Raw genomic sequence first — 18,089 nt, forward strand, 5'->3', positions numbered from 1 at the left:
ACTCTCAGGGATGGCAGCTTTGCTAGTGCCATCGGAAATAACATTATATAATTTGGCAGTGGTAGACAATCTCCTACTTGCTGAAAACAAAATTTTCACTCTTTCCCCCACTGACGTATTGTACATATTAAAGTCAGTAAATTAATTTCCATTATTATTGTTAGGGTTCACATTAGTGCTAATATATGTAAATCCACTCATATTATTAACATCTATATGTATTGTCCCATTTGGATAATATACAATCAGATTTCCCCATTCCCTCTTTATAGGACCTCCCCACAACACCCTCCCCCCAATAGTACTATCAATATAATATCACAGAGACCTACAATAATAGCCAATACACAATAATAAACATAGGTCCATATTCTCTCATTCGTGCATCTGCACCTCAGCTCCCTACTTAACAAATTATTTACATTAGTCATGTCCATCTTCTTCTCTTCTGTAATGAAAGCACAGACACACAAGACAAAGAAAAAGAGAAACGTACAAGACATACTTTGTACAAAAAGAAAGAGGGAAAAAGAGAAAAAGAGAGAGAGAAAGGAGAAGGATAGAAAGGGAGAGAAAAGGGAGAATGAAAACAAAAAAGAAGGAAGAAAGCACTGCCAGGAAAAAGAAAGAAACAGAGCAAGCAGCTAAGTTTCGACCTGCCACTGGAGCATACCACTGCACACATATCACCCCTGGAAAGGCTGATGAGGTAGATGGGGTACAAGTACTGCTACCCCTTGTTTTAAGAGAAATGACGTACCAGTGTCTTCCCTGAAAGTGCCCTACGTACGTCAGAGAGGTGGGCCAAGTAGTGCAATTCCTTGACGTTAATGGCAAGGGGGTTACAAAATATCACCTCGTAGGGCCCTTGGAACCGAGGGTTATTCCACCTGCGTATGAAATTGCGTACGTGTTTGAAGTCTCGAGGCAGCAGTGGTTGTGTGGTCATATGCTCGGGATCTGTCACTGTAGTAGTCTCAGCATCTGGTGTCTCTGTCGTCACAATAAATAGAGAGAATACATGGTCTCCTTAAAAGTAAGTTATCCAAACTGTGTACCACGATGAAGGAAACTGGGTGCACCGTTTGCCTCTGGCCCTCTTCAGTTTATGCACGCAGCCAAGCAAAGACCACCATTTGTCAACTTATGAAGTGGTCACAGGCCGGCGTATGCAGACTCCCATACCCCTGTAAGAAGGGCATCAGATGCACATAGAGTGTAGCAGTGCTAGGAGATGAGTTCAAGGAGTATCTGACTACACTAAGGACATAAAATATGTCTCCCGACATCCGGCTCCACCCTTGTTTTGAACTATAATGTATCCCTCCCAGCACCTTGCAATATAAATCACACGATTGCCACTTCAACGATGTGCCTTGTTCATCCTCTTTGAACATCTCAGGACTCGTTACTTTGGGGTTGGTGGTCAAAGAGCACCTGGTGCCATGGAATTCAGATGTCTTAAGTTTTAGTCAGTTATATGGGCTATAACTCATGGTCGCCTGGGGATGTGCCGGGTCATGCTTTGGCCAGTGCTCGCAGCATTGCAGGGCGCATTCCTCTCGAACATCTTTGCAACACTGTTAGAAAAATTAATAGGCGTTGTGGCGGTTGGGGATGTGAGCTGTCCTCATGGGAGCTCGGGCATTGCAGGGGATTTCTCTGGTCTCGTGATTTTGGGCATAATGCATGCAATTCTGCATTTACTGCACAGGCCTTCCCTTCTACCTATGGTTACTGATATCTACGAAAAATAACAATGCTGCTCGCGTCTTATGCTGTACTATGTGGGTAGACTATATTTTTTTATATCGGAGTGGGGTCCTGTTAAATTGGGAGGTGTCCCTCTCACCTCCCCCATAGCCCATCATAGTGCTTTGAATGCATCTCACCTCACTATAAAGTGCGTAGGGGGGTGGGACGGTGCTGCCCCCTTCCCAACAGTTTGGTTTAGAGACTCTCTGGCACTTCCCACCTAGGAAGCTTGCTTGCAGAGCCTAACAGGGCATGCTGAGTGCTGGCTGGGTACCGCTTCTGGGGCTGCTGGAGGATCCCCTGGATTCAGTATCTTCCTGTCACTGGGAGATGTCTATTGGAGGGATCTTGCTTCCCTCTTGGATTTCCTAGCCTTCATTCACTGGTGGAAGATACAAGACAGACTGTACCATCTGCCAAGCTCCCAACAAGTTCTTCTTGCTACTCCTTGCAAAGTCTTCAGATGATCTGCTAAGATAGGGGGTCGGCCCTCTTTTAAAGCTAAATGGGCCCCATTGATTGGTGCAGGTTAAGCCTACCTTAATGAACCAATCCTGGGTCCCCACCAACAATCGTCTGTTATGTGTGAGGTCATAACCAGTGTACTTTGTGACAAGAAAGATAAAGGAGTGAAAACATGTACTACTAAGTCCCACCCATCTTCCTGTCCGTTGTGGATCAAAGGATCCATTTGGATTATTGAGCTCTCTGTGGCTCCTGATCAAAACGCAGGTCTCCCTTGAAGTTGTGGCGAGAACAGACTTTCTTTCTCCATCAAATCACAAACTTCTACCCTCTGAATGGGGTACCCCTGTGGGGGTTGCCTACTGTAAACAGTTGTCCCAGACATGAAATTTCACTGCCCTTGATACTAAGGGGTGGGAGCTGACTTCAGGTTGACACAGATGCATATCAAACATGTGTTGGGTTTCTTGTCCCCTTTGTCTCCTCTGTGACCAGGCCTCTCCCAGGCCTGCTTCAATTAATTCTAATCGGTATGCACTGCCACCAGCAGAACTAACAATGGGCAGGGCGGATCCATTGAGCCTTTGATATTTAATTAGGCTGGCCATGGCAGGAGTAAGGTTTTGGCCTCCCCCTTTTGAGATGCCTTCATTTGCTCCTGGGTGTCACATTCCAACTAAATGTGACAGGGAGGACTGCGCCTGTGGGAAGGGTCAACCCAGAGTACATGGGTATATGGGTTTGCTGTGCTGTGAGCATAGGAAAATGTTTGCAGATTAGCCCCACACATTTTTGAGGTTGATCTCCCATCATTCAATTTCTTAACAAATATCAAAAAAGTCCAGGCGAGTGTACGCCCACCATGCGAATAGTCGAATTCCTCAGTGTCACAGTAATAAGTGATAATTTTGTACTGAAATTTGAGGGCAATATATTAAGAAGGGATTCGCGCTACCAAAAAACGAGGGGGATCACATAAATAATGCCTTCCAGGAATGTCAGCAGAATGCATTAGTAGCAGCAGGACTCCAATCAGAAAAAAACCTAGGTAGAAAGGTGATTAGTGCATACGATACAACGTTAATACATTATGACAATGAAGCAAATGAAGTTAATACGATTAGAATTCTTGGATACAAAAAACGTTTTTACGTTTTAGTTTTTGTGATGCAGGTCTGCGCATTCTCGGAGATGCCGGGATGTCGTGTGGCCAACCTCGTGGCTTTGTCATTTCAATCAGATTAACATCAACAAAAGAGAAGAGAGAAGCAGGATCCGCAGAGAGCGTCGGAGAACAAAGTTTAGTCTATGCTTCCTTTATCGGCATTAATGTTCATTCATCCGACTGTTACGGCAGCAAACGCAAATTGTAAAAAGCGGGAAGAGAGTGGGAACAACTGAGTGGTTGGAAAAACACAATGCGCCGCAACTGAGTGGTTGGAAAAACACAATGCGCCGCTCTGTGGAGTTTCTGGATGGCGCACCATGACAAGGAATCGAAACAAGGGAAAAACACACATCAATCCCATTATTAAGTAGAAGAAAGAGGGACATTTATAATTTTAGAAAATGAGCTGCTACGAAATTTTACACCAATATACATTTCTTTATAAGGCGTTAGGCTTGTACGGTTCCGTTTTTAACAGACCGTTAAACACGATACATTTATAACGAGTTGTTTACATTAAAAGGGGAAATCGGTCACGAAGTTATCAAGTGCCTATGGATTCGCATTTTAACACGCAAGTTTCTGCGGTAACGCGCCACCTCCATTCTTCCTCTCCAGGTACGCATGTTCAGCTCGTCAGGTATATTTAAACGGGAATTTCAACCTAGGCCAGAGTTTCAATGAACGAAGATCCTCGTTACAATGTAAAGTGGTTGGTACCCATAAGGCTGAGATACACTATGTGGCTAATATGCAAATCTTTACATGAAAGAGAGAGCAAAACATAAGTGGCGCCACTTTCTGGAACGACGAGGATGGCCTTTTAGAAAATGAGTGCTAAAGGGTCCAAACATAAGAGCGTTCAGAAGAAAAGCAAATCGCCCGTCTTCCTTTGTGTGGAGAACTCGCGCTGCAGGATTACGGCTACTGTTGGGGACCAGCGTCGAGAGAGTAGAACGGTGGGTGGCTCTTCGGAGGCTTTTATTGTTGCTTTGCCGGTCGACAATGCCAAGCAGCAGCAACATCAACTTCCCCGCCCACCCAAAGTAGGCCGCAGCCCGTAGGCGGAGTTGCACTGACGCTGCACAGGCCCGCCTCTCCACTCTAGCGGAAGCGCGGACTGCTGGTGGAGGGCGGGAGCAGTGTTGCTCGGGATCTTTGGCGCCGGCGGAGGGAGTCATCGTCCCCCCCCACAGAAGCTGCACTTCCGGTCGGCATTTTGTCTGAGGAGGAGCGCTACTGAATAGGCCAAGAGAGCACCCGAGCCGGCGGGTAGAGCCCGAGCGCTTCCCGGGAGGAGGAGGAGCGAGGCGCAGGCCTGCTGAGGGTCTCCTCAGTTGTTTGGCGCGTGAGAGGAATGCACCGGGGCGCTCCATGCAGGCTGCGCTGAGGCGCGAGCAGCCGCATAGGTCACCCACTCTCCACGGCGGGGGAGCCGGACACCCGCCACTCCTTCCTCAGGTGAGGCTCTTGCCCTGCGCACTTTGTTGTCTGGAGTTATAGTGTGAGGTGAATTCTCGGGTCGACCGGTTTGTATAGTAACCGGCAGGCCCTATGGCCCCAGCTGAAGTTTGCAAGCTCCAACATACTGCCCTCGCGAGCAGCAGCTCCCTCTCTCACAAGCCGCATCCTTGTTTTACTTAGTTGCTCAGACAAACCAATGCTACATAGTTACCTGACAGCAGGGCTACCCCTTCCCATAATATCTTAAATGTTAAGCGCAGTGCTGCACTCCTGAACTGCCACCCCAGACTCTTTCCTCTGGCGGAAACCTCTGTCCTCTGGTGGAAACCGTCCTGTCTTGCACTCACTGTTCACCATTACTGGCACTTGAACTGTTTATGGGGAATAGCCCTCCTCAGGTGTGGCATCCTCAGCACCCACCCTCCTTATCAGCACCCTGTGCTCTGGACAGAGCACCCCACCCTGGGATCAGCACCTTTCCCTCCGGACTGCTGCCCATGGAGCGAACGCTCCAAAGTACCTTCTGCACCCAGGCGACGACTACTTTATCTGCACCACACCGTCCTAATCCCCTTCTCAGTGTTATTGCTGTTCGCCCTCTTCTTCGTGCCCTTCATTACGCTTGCAGGTGGTGTCTCATGGTCCAGCTGATCATGCCACTCTATTGTTGCAACAGAGCAGATGATGTCTCCTTCGGTTCAGCAATAGGGGTATGGTCGCTGAGCATAAAAAAGGTGTGTGTGTGCGCAATGTTTAACTATTGTTGGCAGTGTCAATTTTCCTGAATGTTACCCGAGGCGCATTCCGATTGCTTGGGCACCCTCGGCTTGGAGATGGGCATTCTCATTGTGTAATGAAACCAGCCTCATTACTGGGGAAGCGGTTTATGCGCTTTCGTATTATTGGTGCATGCACACATTCTGGTTCTTGGTCTTCGTTCGCTCTGATGGATTATTCAAACTTGGCTCTGTAGGCAGCACCCTCTCCTGTGGTAGTTGGCTGTCTGCAGAGGATAACTTGACCAGGGTGCGGATGCCGGGGCTGATTCTCCTATGCTTCGCTGCCATGGTTGATGTTCTCTCGGTATATCTTTGTGTGGAAGCGAGTCGTATAGTCCAGCTGTCAGTGTATGCCTTGTTTCCGCGTGTCCCCCATCTCCTCCATGTCAGTGTATGTCCCCTTGTTCTGCATTGGCGCCTCCTGGCCCGAATGTGGCTGGTTGTACTTTGGGGGCGGGACCCAAACAGTTGTATCTGGTTTACATCATTGGGAAGCGCCTGCTCTGGTGTTTTCTTCCTTGAAATTAGATTTCCCCAGTGTCGGATTACGGGCAGCGTGCGTGCTGACGCAGTCTTCTCTCTGCCTATCCCTGCACAGCCAGCCCACAGTTTAGCACGGCTTGTTTTCATTGCACGCCCTCCTCCTGCGACCCAGGAGAACCGAACTACAGTTCAATGGCTTGAGTCTTTAATTTCGGTAACATTGTGCACTTTTGTGGAACTAGTATCGCTGCTTTTATTGGAAACAAATGCATATTCGTGAACGCTCAAACTGCCGAAACACCCCTTTCTATGCAATGATCGCCTTTTGTTACATTTCTACTGCATTTAAAAACGTGCTTTTGATTATCTTCCAGGTTCGCTGATTTTGGTATCGGTAACGGGCATTCTTCATTGAAGCAACAACATGCACATCGATTAAAGTATTTACGTAGTAATGAAGCGCTAAATGTATCGTGACGCTTTTGTTTAATCTGTGTACATACTACCGCGCGGTTTGCCAACGCTAGGCTTTTCGTGCTGTTTGAAACCTCCATGTTTTCCCAAGAGAATTTTATATTTTGAGCTGACTTAAAAAAAGTATATTGTGTGGACTGTTTATCTCCGAATTAGTGCATTTTGAGGAAATCTAGTGTTGGCTTTTTTTGCGTCTTATTCGTTTCGTCAATGTTTAAGCTTCTTCCAGTAGTTAATTTCTTTCCCTGCACCCTTTTTTGTTATGTTTAGGAGACGGTTTAACTCGTCGGATTTAAAAAGATTGTTTACCGACAAATGAAATGGACGAACAGACCTTTGGATTAGACGTTTTAGTAGTTGATGTGGCAAAGTTTGGGGAACAATTGTTAAAAAAAAATAATTGTTGTGGCCGTAGCTAGCTGAGCCCTTTGTAGTGGACAGCTTGGTTCCTCCACATATAGTTCAGCCCACATGTTGTTAATCTGTTTTTGGTTTTCGCGTCCTTGATGTGGTATTTGTGCATTGCCGCTTGTGTGGTTAAGGAGCCATACTTTTTGGTGGTAGCCTCTCGTTGTTTTGCCTTCACCCAGACGGGTTTACTTACATATCCTAGGATGGGTTCTAATCTCAGACACCATCGAGGGTGTGACTCTGTGATGGTTCATCTGCCCGCCCACCCCCCCAGCCTCGCAGGTTTAGGGTGACACAAAGGCACAGCGTTTCTACGTGTTCATCCTTACGCAGTTAACTGTATGGGCTCCACTGTTTGGTAGAAGTTTATTTTGTATGTGCTATGTTCAAGGCATACGTTCGTTTAAAAAAAATTGATTAGCAGAGTTTGCTAATATGTTCTTGATTGGCAAACTTATTTGATTAGCAATTTTGTACTGATTATTAAAATTAGCAACTTTGTACTGATTTATTAAGATGAGCAACGATGCAGCATTTTGGTGTACCTCTGAAGTAAGACAGTGAGATAGTGTGTGTAAAATGCAAAGGTTAGCTTCTTGAATGGCCACAGAATAATAGGTTAAAAAGGCTCTGGGAGAATGTGCAGTGCAAGGCTCTGTGCAACTGGGTGCTGTCGTTGCAGAGGACAGTGTCCCATACATTGTATGGTAGACCCATCATTTGCTGTGTAAGGAGAAGTTCAGAAGTTTTGTACACTAAAAAGTTTGCAATGTCATAGCCCAGGACTAAGTATGTATTATGGTATTGCAGCAGCAGGCAGGGTCATTTGAGCAAGATGGCTCATGGCCGTGATTGATGGCAACTGTTTTTTTTCTTTTTTTAAAAACCTTTATTTATTTGACTTAACACACAGGCAAACAGACGCTCACAGCGTAACAATAAGACATACTTTTACACAAGCATACTTTGCAATACAGTGTTGGCATTTTGCGTACATTAAGAGGGTCGGGGTCTAGGTGATGTCACGGGTACAGGATTCAAGAGTCACAGTTCATGGGATGGTACTAGGAGGGTGGTGGTAGAAGATTCAGTGTCTGAGTTCAAGGTCCTGGAGGACATATAACTGACATTTCCACCAAATGTCTCTTGGTCCCGAGTGCGGATGCTGCAGCTCACCCCAGGCCTCCACCATATCGTGCCTGCCCATGTGACAGCCCTGAGCAACTGCGCATACGTGGGTGCTCTATGCCGAAGCCAGTTCATCAAGATGCAGAGTCCAGTTAGCTTCCTTGAATCGCGCCCCAACTGGGGGAAGTCGTGGAAAAGGCATCGCACTGGGGATGTGCCTATAGTATGGTAGACAATGAGGAACATATTTCGGTCCAAAATTGCGTCAGTCGTGGGCAGAACGAGATCATATGGATGTAGGGAGCTTGGTCAGCAACACATCTAGGGCAGCTGGAGGGGAGTTTACTGAACATATGATGGCGTGTGGTGATATCTGTGCAACACCTTAAATTGTATTAATTTAAACCGAGAGTTATAGGAAACGTTATGGGTGCCAGCACACATTTGGGACCAGCGTTCATCAGTAATCTGAACTCAAGAATCTCTTCCCACCTATGTCTCAATTTAGTGAAGGAGGGGGCAGCTCTAGTCTGCAGTAGTGTAAAGCCTTGATACTTTTCCCCTAAAGGAATCGAAGGAGCAAAGCTCTGCAGTTATGGGCTCATCAGGTGGCATTGTGGGGAAGTTGGGGTATCTAGCCTTGAGATTCTTCCGGAGAGAGGAGTATTGCAGTCACGAAAAAGGTTTCCGCTTGAGGGGGTGTGGGAGGTCTGCCCATTCGAGAAAGTTGCCCTGTTCATAGACATCACGGATTGCCAAGAAGCCTGCGTCAGCCCTACAAGATACAATGGATTGTGGGATGTGTGGAACATCAGGGAAGAAGTTCCAGAACGGGAGGGCCCTGTGGAAAGGGTGAGGTGTGTCCACCAGTTTCCAGAGCTTGGTGAGAGCCAGGGATGTACTAGCGACTGGGTCCGCTTAGTCGGGGTCAGCCGGGACGGGTTTGAGAATAAGGGAGCCAATTACTCGATCGCTGAGCGTTAATTTCTCTGACCGGACGTGAGGGGGTGGGGGGTCAGCGGTGTTAAACCAGTGGGAGGCAAATTGGGACTGGGCTACCAACCAATACCTGGTGAAGTCGGGGGCGATAAACCCGCCAAATTCCATAGGAGTGGTAAATGTTGATAATTTGAGTCTGACTGCACCGGAATGCCATTGGAAGGTGTTGGTTATGTGGCGTAGTGTACGGAAGAAGTCATCGCCTGGCCACAGGGGGAGATTAGTGAATCGGTAAAGGAGTTGGGGCAGTACAACCATTTTAAGTATTCCTATCCGACCCACTAAGGAAATAGGAAGTCTAGCCCAGCTAGCGGTTTTAGTGTCCAGATTTGTGAGGTAATTTCGGTAGTTGTCGTCACGCAGTTCCACCGTGTGACGGGAACCCACTACCCCCCAGGTACGTGAAGTTGGATTGGGACCATGTGAATCCCCTTGGGTCAGAGGGGGGCTGCGTGCAGTCTGTAAGCGGAAATCGTACAGATTTGGAGCAATTTACCCTAAGCCCTGATATGTATCCAAATCGGACATCTTCTAGGATCGGGGCCAGATTGGTTTCAGGGGAGCGGATATAAAGGAGGGCATCGTCAGCGTACCGGGAGACGGTCGGACTGGCCTGCAGTACGCAAGCCTCTATGGGAGTGTGATTGGTGCATCATATCAGAAAAGGGTTCCATGGCAATAGCGAATATTAGCGGGGAGAAAGGGCAGCCCTGTCGTGTTCCTCTGGCTATCTGGAAGGGAGTAGAGCACCTATCCTTAGTACGGACTCTAGCAGATGGACTGGTGTAGAGCAGCTTAACCCAGGTTCGAAAGTTGGGGCCATATTTGCATTTCTCTAGGACTCGCCACAGATATTCCCACAACACTGAGTCAAATGCCTTCTGCATATCTAAGGTGGCCGCCACTGCCTGCACCTCTGGCCCGATCCTACTGATCACATTGAAGAGTCTTCTCAGGTTCAGGGAGGTGGATCTGCCGGGGACAAATCCCGCTTGGTCAGGGTGAATGATGTGGGGCATGAATGAGGTTAGCCGGATAGCTAATAGACGGCATATATTTTGACGTCAATTGATTAGCGAAAGGGGGCTGTAGGATCCGCATTGGGTGGGGGCTTTACCAGGTTTGAGAAGGACCGCTATCATCACCTTGCGGAGTGAGGGGGGGGTATGCCTTTCACATGCCTCTTCCCATACGGCCAGTATATGTGGAACGAGGAGAGATTTGAATCGTTTATGAAAGTCTATGGGGAGGCAGTCCGGACCCGGGGCCTTGCCTGATGCTAGCAAGTCAATGGCTTCAGTAATTTCTTCAGCCGTGAACGGTCTCTCCAGGGAACTGCTGGTGTCAGTGGATAGGACCGAGAGGGAGGTTTTCTAGATAGGAGTCAATTTCTGATATCTGGGTGCCATCAACTTTCAAATATAGGGAAGTATAGAAAGATAGAAATTCTGAGTTAATGTCTTGTGGTGATGTAGCTAGTGTTCCATCGGATCTCTCTATTGCCGGTATGTTGGGGGCACCAAATTCTCGGCGTATCAACCTGGCTAGCAATCGGCCTGGCCGTTCTCCATCACCCTATTTTCTTACCGATTGGGGGCTGTCCAGGAATTTAACTTCTCGTTCGGCTAGGCTTCAGAATGGCTCTACTTCTGACCCTAGTTGTGCTAATGTTTCAGGGGATTGATCCAGGGCATATTGGCTCTCAAGATTAGTCAGGGTCGACTCGCTACTAGCGATATCCGAGCAGATTCCTTTCAGGATACCACTTCCTTTGGAGATGACGATACCCCTAATGTATGCCTTAAAGGATTCCCAGAGGGTGGCTTGTGCAGACACATAATTATTATTAACATCAAAGAATTCCTCGATGGAAGATTTGAGTTCAGAGGCGAAGATCTGATCAAGTAGGGCATGCGGCCTCAATCTCCACTCTCTTGCTCTATTGTAGTCTTGACCCCAGTTCAAGGAGATTATCCGACCACTCGCCAGTGATTGAGTTCTAGGGAGGATCGCCAGATGGGATAGGCATCTGACCAATATGTCTGATATGAGCCACCTATCAATTCTAGAATGTGAGTCGTGTACTGAGGAATAATAGGAGTATGTGCTGGAGTCTGAGTACATGAGCCGCCAAGCGTCCACAACCGCCAAACGGGGGAGGGTTGTCAGAATAGTATGGGCTGCCCATGACAACTGGCAGGGTCTGGAGCCTGATCTGTCTAGGTTGATGTCTAGTATTGTATTAAAATCGCCACCCCATATAATCGGAAGTAGGGGGTAACTTTCCAACACACAGGCCAGGTGCAGGTAGAAATCTGGGTCGTCAATGTTCGGGCCGTAGATATTTAAAATGGCTACCTCCTTGATTTTGCAGTCTGCCGAGGGTTAGTACATACCTCCCTTGCATGTCTATCTGTGAGTGGCAGCATGAGAACTTAAGGCTTCTGTGTATCAGAGTAAGGACACCTCGACTTTGGGTGGAGTAATTGGTGTAGTACCTCTGGGACCCCCACTGTTTTGCGAACTTTTCACATTGTTCAGAGCGGGCATGGCTCTCTTGTAAGCATAGGATTTTAACGCTGTGGTGTTCAGCATGAATCTGTCGCATCTTTTTGTGGTTACCCAGACCTCTTACATTCCAGCTCATGAACGTTAAGCTACTATCCACCATTTGTATGGGGGTGTTGGTTGAGCTCTGTTCTGCGGAGTAGCAGTGGCCTGTGCCAACCCAACTGGGGCAGACACGTCGCCCTATCCGTATGCTTGTGACCTAATACTGCGTCATGTGTGGCATCTCTTGTGGTTGTCAAGACTTTTTTAACATAACTCCCACCCCCCCCCCCCCCCCCCCCAACACCCCTTCCCCCAAACAGAGGAATGATAACCCAACACAACCATAACAGCCAACTCATCGGCATCAACGCCTGGGGGCCTGTTAGCTGGCCTGGCGGTGACGCTCCGGACTGGGGAAGTGTGAGGAGATTTTCAATACCGCACAATTAACCAGTGTAATTAGTATAGATCGCGTGAGTGGATGATCAACCATTCAGTAGAAGAACAAGAATAAACTGTTACAGCATTCCCGTGGGACATGGCCTCAACTGTATTTTTTTCTATTTTTTTTTGTAACAAATTTTATTGGTATTTAGTCAATTGCATAAAGAGATTAACATTTAACAAGTGAAAACATGGTGAACAGCTAAACAACAACAGTCTTCGTGCTATGCAGTAATGTCCTCATCAATCGGTTTGGCCTAGGGATATAGTGGTCTGATAGTTCGAGAGTTGGAGGGGACTCATGTCGGGAGGCTCCCAATAACTGGATAGTTCTTGAGTTCAGATGTTAGTTTGGGTGGTTTTCTCAGGGGGGGCTTATGGTCCGCGGCAAAGTGTATATCGCTCAGAAGGGCCTTCCAAGAATCAAGGGTGCCATTTGCATTATCCCCGCTTGTGTTGACTCTGTCCTTCCAGGCTCTGGTTTCGGCTTCAGTCCATCTTTCAAGTTCCTTGATCCAGCGTTCGTGCTTCGGACCTCCTGGTGACTTCCATGCCATGGCTATAATTCACTTAGCAAGTATGCATGCAATGTCCATCAGCTTGACAACGTGTTTATATTTGCTTGCTCTGGGGTGAGTGCCTAGCAGACATTCTTTCGGGGTCCATTTGTATCTAGTTATCCTGGCGGCTGTGCAGGTCTGTTTTACCCTGGACCATAATTTCATCGTCCTGGTACAAGTCCAGAACATGTGGATCAGGTTTGCTTTGTCGTTTCCACACCATGGACATTTTGGCGTTGCCTGTCTGTTGAAGCTGGCCACCCTCTGCGGGGTCATTTACATCCGATATAAGACGTTTAATTGTATCTGTCTGAATCTGGCGTTTCTCGAAACCTTCTTGGGGTAGAGTAGTACTTTCCCATTCCTTGTCTGTCAGTGTGATTTCAAGGTCTGTTTCCCACTTCTCCTTCAGTTTCGCACTTTTGGGGTTGGGTTTGTCCATCAGCCGACTACAGAGTCGAGAAACTGGTTTCCAGCCGTCCGTGAGTTCGTGCATCTCCTGTAATAAGGGGTCTGGGGTAGGTTCTTCCGGCCAGCTGCACCAATTCTTCTTAGTGGTTTGTTTAAGCCGATGGTACCACAGAAACTGGCCGCACGAGAGCCCCTCGTTAGCCTGCAGTGATTCAAACTCTCTGAATTCGCCCTCTTCAAACATGTCGCCCCATGTGTAAATTCCAGCGCTTTCCCATCGTCTAGCTGTGATGAGATCCATCTGAGTTTTGCATGCGTCCTCCAAGATGGGGATGTTCGGGGAGTATGGGTGTTTCAGTTGCTTGATGAAGCAGGTTCTGGACCAAATCTGCCTGCCTCGTTTGACAATCAAGGGGACATCTTGCGTCTGCTGCGGTGGGTCCCAGATTCTCTCTAGGGAATAATTTGGAGGGAGATTGTCGTAGCAGTCCCAATTCAGCGGTCGGATCGTCCGAGAGCCACTTCGTCACGTGGCTGAGTTGTGCCGCCAGATAGTACATTTGGAGGTCGGGGAGCTGTATTCCGCCTTCCTTGTATGGCAATGTTAGTACAGCCAAGGACAGTTTATGCCTAGATGGTCCCCATAGGAAGTCCCTGATTAGTGCTTCTAACTTCTTGAAGAAGGGTGGTCTGATGTAGTGGCATATATTGACAAAGAAGTACAAGAATCGAGGAAGGATTATCATCTTGACAATTGCTGCTCTGCCTATCATTGCAAGTGGTAGTTTTGACCAGAATTTCATAGATTTGCAGAGGCCTTTTATTACTGCTTCGATGTTGTGTTCGTTTGTGAGCACCGGGGTGTGCCTCACGTTGACTCCCAGGTACCGGAACGTGTCGGGTTGCCATTTTATCCCGACATCTGGCAGGTCGGTCTCCTTCAAACCCCTTAGTCTGGCCAGGGGGAATGCACAGGATTTTAGTCTGCTGAATTGGATCCCAGAGTAGTGTGCGTGGTTGTCTAGGACATCCAATGTGACTTGTGCGTTGATCTGGGTTTTTTTAGGTATAAGAGTACGTCATCCGCATATCGTGATATTACGGAGGGCTCATTGCCCATTTTAATGCCCGCATCAAATAACTTTCCTGAGGTAAATAGCAATCGGCTCTAGGCCCAAGATGTATAACATGGGCGACAGTGGACACCCTTGCCTGGTGCCCCGTTGTATCTCCCAGGGTTTGGACACATTCCACCGGCCCTCACTCTTGCCACAGGAGAGTTATAAAGTACCTTGACCCATCTCGCGACGCCTTCACCGAATCCAAACTCCCTCAGCACCTCGATGAGCCACTCCCAAAATATGGAATCAAAGGCCTTAATGGCGTCGAGTGATAGCACTGCCAGGTCTTCCTCTCTCGTATAGGTTTCGGCCATGATGTGTTGGAGCCTTCTCAGATTGGCTGTGGTGTTGCGTCCCGGGACAAAGCCGTTTTAGTCCTCGTGAATTAGGGACCCCACCACCCTTGCGAGTTTCTTGGCCAGGATGGTAGTGAGAATCTTGCTATCGTAGTTCAGCATGGCTAGGGGGCGATAGGAGTCAGTCATTGTGTGGCTTGTTCGGTTTAAGCATAGGGATTATTATCGTCTCCTTCCTGGTGTTGGGTGATATCCCATTCTCATAAGCCTCCTGGTAGACCTCGTGAAGGATAGGGGTGAGAGTAGTTTTGTATGCTTTGTAAAATTCAGATGGAAGGCCGTCACTTAGGGGAGCCTTACAGGTGGCTAGTGATCTGATTGACTCTTTCACATCGTCCGTGGTGATCTCCATCTCTAATGACTCTCTCTGGTCTTCAGATATTTTGGGGAGTCCTATCTCCTCTAATGTCGCCTTAATTTCCTCTCTGGGTATTTGTTTATCATGGGAGTACAAGCTGCAGTAGAATTCAGCAAATGCTGTATTCATTTCAGGTTTTGTCCCGTGCGTTGTCCCGTTTTCATCCAGGATCTCTGTTGGGAGGTGTCTGGGGTGTTCGCGCTAGCGCAACCAAGCCAACAGTCTGCCTGGCTTGTTGGTTTCCTTGTGTGCCCTGGCCGTGTATGTTGCGAAGTCGAATTTGGCTAACCTGTCCCAGGCTGATCGATGGCCTCATCTGTATATGCGGCCGACAATGGGACTGTTTCCAAGCAAGGACTTAGTGTGCAATGGCCGGGCCACATCGCCATCCCGATGGTAGAGGATCAGCCCGGGAAATGTTCATCAATGAATTTTGAGGCCTCCCCCGGGATCGTAAAGAATGATGTCTGATTAGAGTGTTCAATTCTTAGTTTGTCGGGAAATAGCATGGAGTATTTAACCCCTATATCTCGGAGCCTTTTTTTAACTGCCACAAAGGTTTTGCGTTCCTGCTGCACCGCTACAGAGAAATCAGGGTAAAGATGGATCCTCACCGCCCCCAGGCGCAGTTCACCCTTGACTCTAGCCGCTCTCAGGAGAGCATCGCGGTCCCGGAAATTTAAGCTTCTGGCTATGATGGGGGCGTGGAGGTGCGCCAGGCTTAGGCTTCGCAATTAACTGTCAGCAACATGTGCTCCACAAAGTCTTCCATGGGCTTGTTGATATTGTCCTCAGGTACTCCGACTATGCGTAGGTTATTGCGTCTCGAGCGAGATTCTAGGTCATTGTTCTTTCTTCTACTGCCAGCACCCGAGTAGAGAGTGAGGAGACCGTGGCCCGTAGAGAACCCAGTTCATCTTCGGTGGCACCCACCCTTGTTTCAATCTCCGTCACCCGGCCATCAGCCTTCTCGATGTGTGCCTTTATGGATGAGATGGTGCCGTTCATATCATCAAGTTTGGTGTGTAGAGTGGTGAACCCCTCGCGGATATACTCTAGCATCTTCTGCGAGTCATCGGGGGGCCAGTGTGGCTGTTGTTGCAGGGGCCCCATCCAGTGTCGGAGTTGTTGATTTAGCTGGGGTCTTTGTGAACATGTTCAAGGAGCTCTGTTTTTTTTTCCTCGTACCCGCTCCTTTGGTCATGGTGTCAGTGGAGGGGATTTCCGGGAATATGGGGAGGTGTGGGTGGCTAGAGAGTCAAAGTTCCACTGCCACTCTGCGTGTAGAAGGATATCCAAAGACCCCCCCCCCCCCCGGTCAGACCGCTAAGAGAGCTGTATTGGGTCCTTTAAGGTAATTCTGCCCCCGGCCCCTCCAAGGGAACTGAGAATATGCCACAGCGGAGATTGTGTCCTCACCCTATCTGTTGAGGGGTTCGCGCCAGGTGCTGGGTTGAAGAGTCCCACTTATGTGTGTAGAGTAGGCAGCTGATCAAATGTAGGGCAGGGAGAGCCCGAGTCGTGACGGTCTCCTGTAGGGTGACGAGTCAGGGGCTTGATTTTAATTGAAGGAAGTGCTCGTGTTCCAGTTCTCCGGGCAACCCGCTCCTGGTACCCGCGGATGTTAGATGGTGGGGGGGTTCCCCACCAAACCCAGTGGTAGGGCCGCCAAATCAGAGGTGGGGCCACTCACAGCAGTGTGCACCGGGGCGAATAATGGCTGCCAATATTATTCCATGCAGTGACAATAGTCTCTCACTCCGGCATAAGAGGCAGCAGGTATGAGAACCACCACTGTGAGGGCCCACCCCGCTGGGCTCCGTTATGTCCAGCAATACCTCCTGCTCCCTACTGTGTCTTCCAGTACGCGGAGCTCCTCTGCCAGCTGGTGGTGGGAGGGCGGCGAGGGTCGGGAGATCAGTGCGGGCACCACCGCAATGCTGCTATTCTCCAGCGGCGCACCAGCCCGCCCGCGAGGAACAGGATAGAGTATCAGGTGTTCGGGGCTCAGCGGGCGTACAGCCGCCCCCGCCACGGCTCTGCGAGGACAGCTCATGCCCCGATCGGGCGTTTCGCGCTGCTCCCAGTCGTCTGTCAGCAGGCAGGCACGCAGCGAGGGCCGAGTCGCCCCTTCCCCTCGCAGGCCACCACACCGGGACACACAGCAGCCAGGCAGGCCGGGCCCCCAGGAACCGGAGTGCAGGGAAAGCCAGCACGCTCCCCCGCTGGTGTTGGAAGCTACCGTATCTCCGCAGTTGTAGGATCCCGGGCTCCGTGGATCGTCGGGAATAGGCTGTGGAGGTCTGTCCACAGAAAACCGGGAGATACAGAAGGATTTCTGGCGTAAAGCCGGATATATTTTGAAAAAGGATCGCCCCAGTCCGGAGCTCGGCACTTAGGCTGCCAGTTCCATCGAGCGCGGCAGCGCCCCCCTTGATGGCAACTGTTTTAAATACCAGTTTTAGGGAAGGACCGGGCCACTAAAAGTCCTCAAGCCTGAGCAAGTTAGGCCCAATATACAATTTCACTCTCCACGCCCATGAAAGCAGCATTTATCGCAATTAGTACTCGAGCCCCATCTGGGGTGCTGATCATTATTATATATTCTTTTTGTTCCCTTTTAAGGGAATCGGGCTTTGCACAATTCATGTTTCTCATTAAAAGAAATTACATGTATGTCTGTAATTTGAAAGAACTATTTCCTGGACCCAGATGGGAGCCAGGCAGTTCTCTGGTGAGGGTGGTGGGGTGGAGGCAGCAGTTGATTGAGGTGTGACACTCCAGATGAAACGTGTTCCGGGGCACAACCTCCAATGACTGGGTGCAGGCTGAGCAGAGGCGCAGTGCCCTGCATGAGACGGGCACTGGTACTGGCACTGGCACGGGTACTTGCAGATTCAGCTTGCATACTCAGCCTCTCCCACAGGTGGTGATATATAATGCAATCATAATTTTAGCACGAAGCAAGCACTCTGGGCTAACCACAGTACATGGTATTGCAGTAGCTATACAGACTGGATGGAACTATCGATTGCTACTTTGCGTAAACATCTAATTAGCTTTGTATATTCATTTTGTAAGAGGAAAGAGATTAAGCAGAGTGGATGGCGTAGCAGGCAGAGAACTATTAGGGGTATATTGTAGTTTGCCGGCCATCTCA

At 48.8% G+C, this 18,089-nt stretch overlaps 1 protein-coding gene across 6 annotated transcripts in view; it reads left to right on the forward strand.

Annotated features, from left to right (window-relative positions):
- Window positions 1-4,517: 4,517 nt before the first annotated feature.
- Window positions 4,518-18,089, forward strand: part of NIPBL (NIPBL cohesin loading factor) — a 2,053,700-nt gene continuing 2,040,128 nt past the window's right edge. For 4 of the 6 annotated variants that reach the window (XM_069627142.1, XM_069627145.1, XM_069627144.1 and 1 more), the window contains exon 1: window positions 4,520-4,849. The gene's annotated coding sequence lies outside the window, so the exon portion shown is untranslated. Of the gene's footprint in view, window positions 4,850-18,089 lie in introns of all 6 variants that reach the window. The other 2 variants (XM_069627143.1, XM_069627147.1) reach the window with 2 other exon arrangements.

This window comes from Ambystoma mexicanum, chromosome 6p, assembly GCF_040938575.1.
Source record: "Ambystoma mexicanum isolate Mex_15411 chromosome 6p, UKY_AmexF1_1, whole genome shotgun sequence".
In the NCBI taxonomy this organism is placed as follows: Eukaryota; Metazoa; Chordata; class Amphibia; order Caudata; family Ambystomatidae; genus Ambystoma; species Ambystoma mexicanum.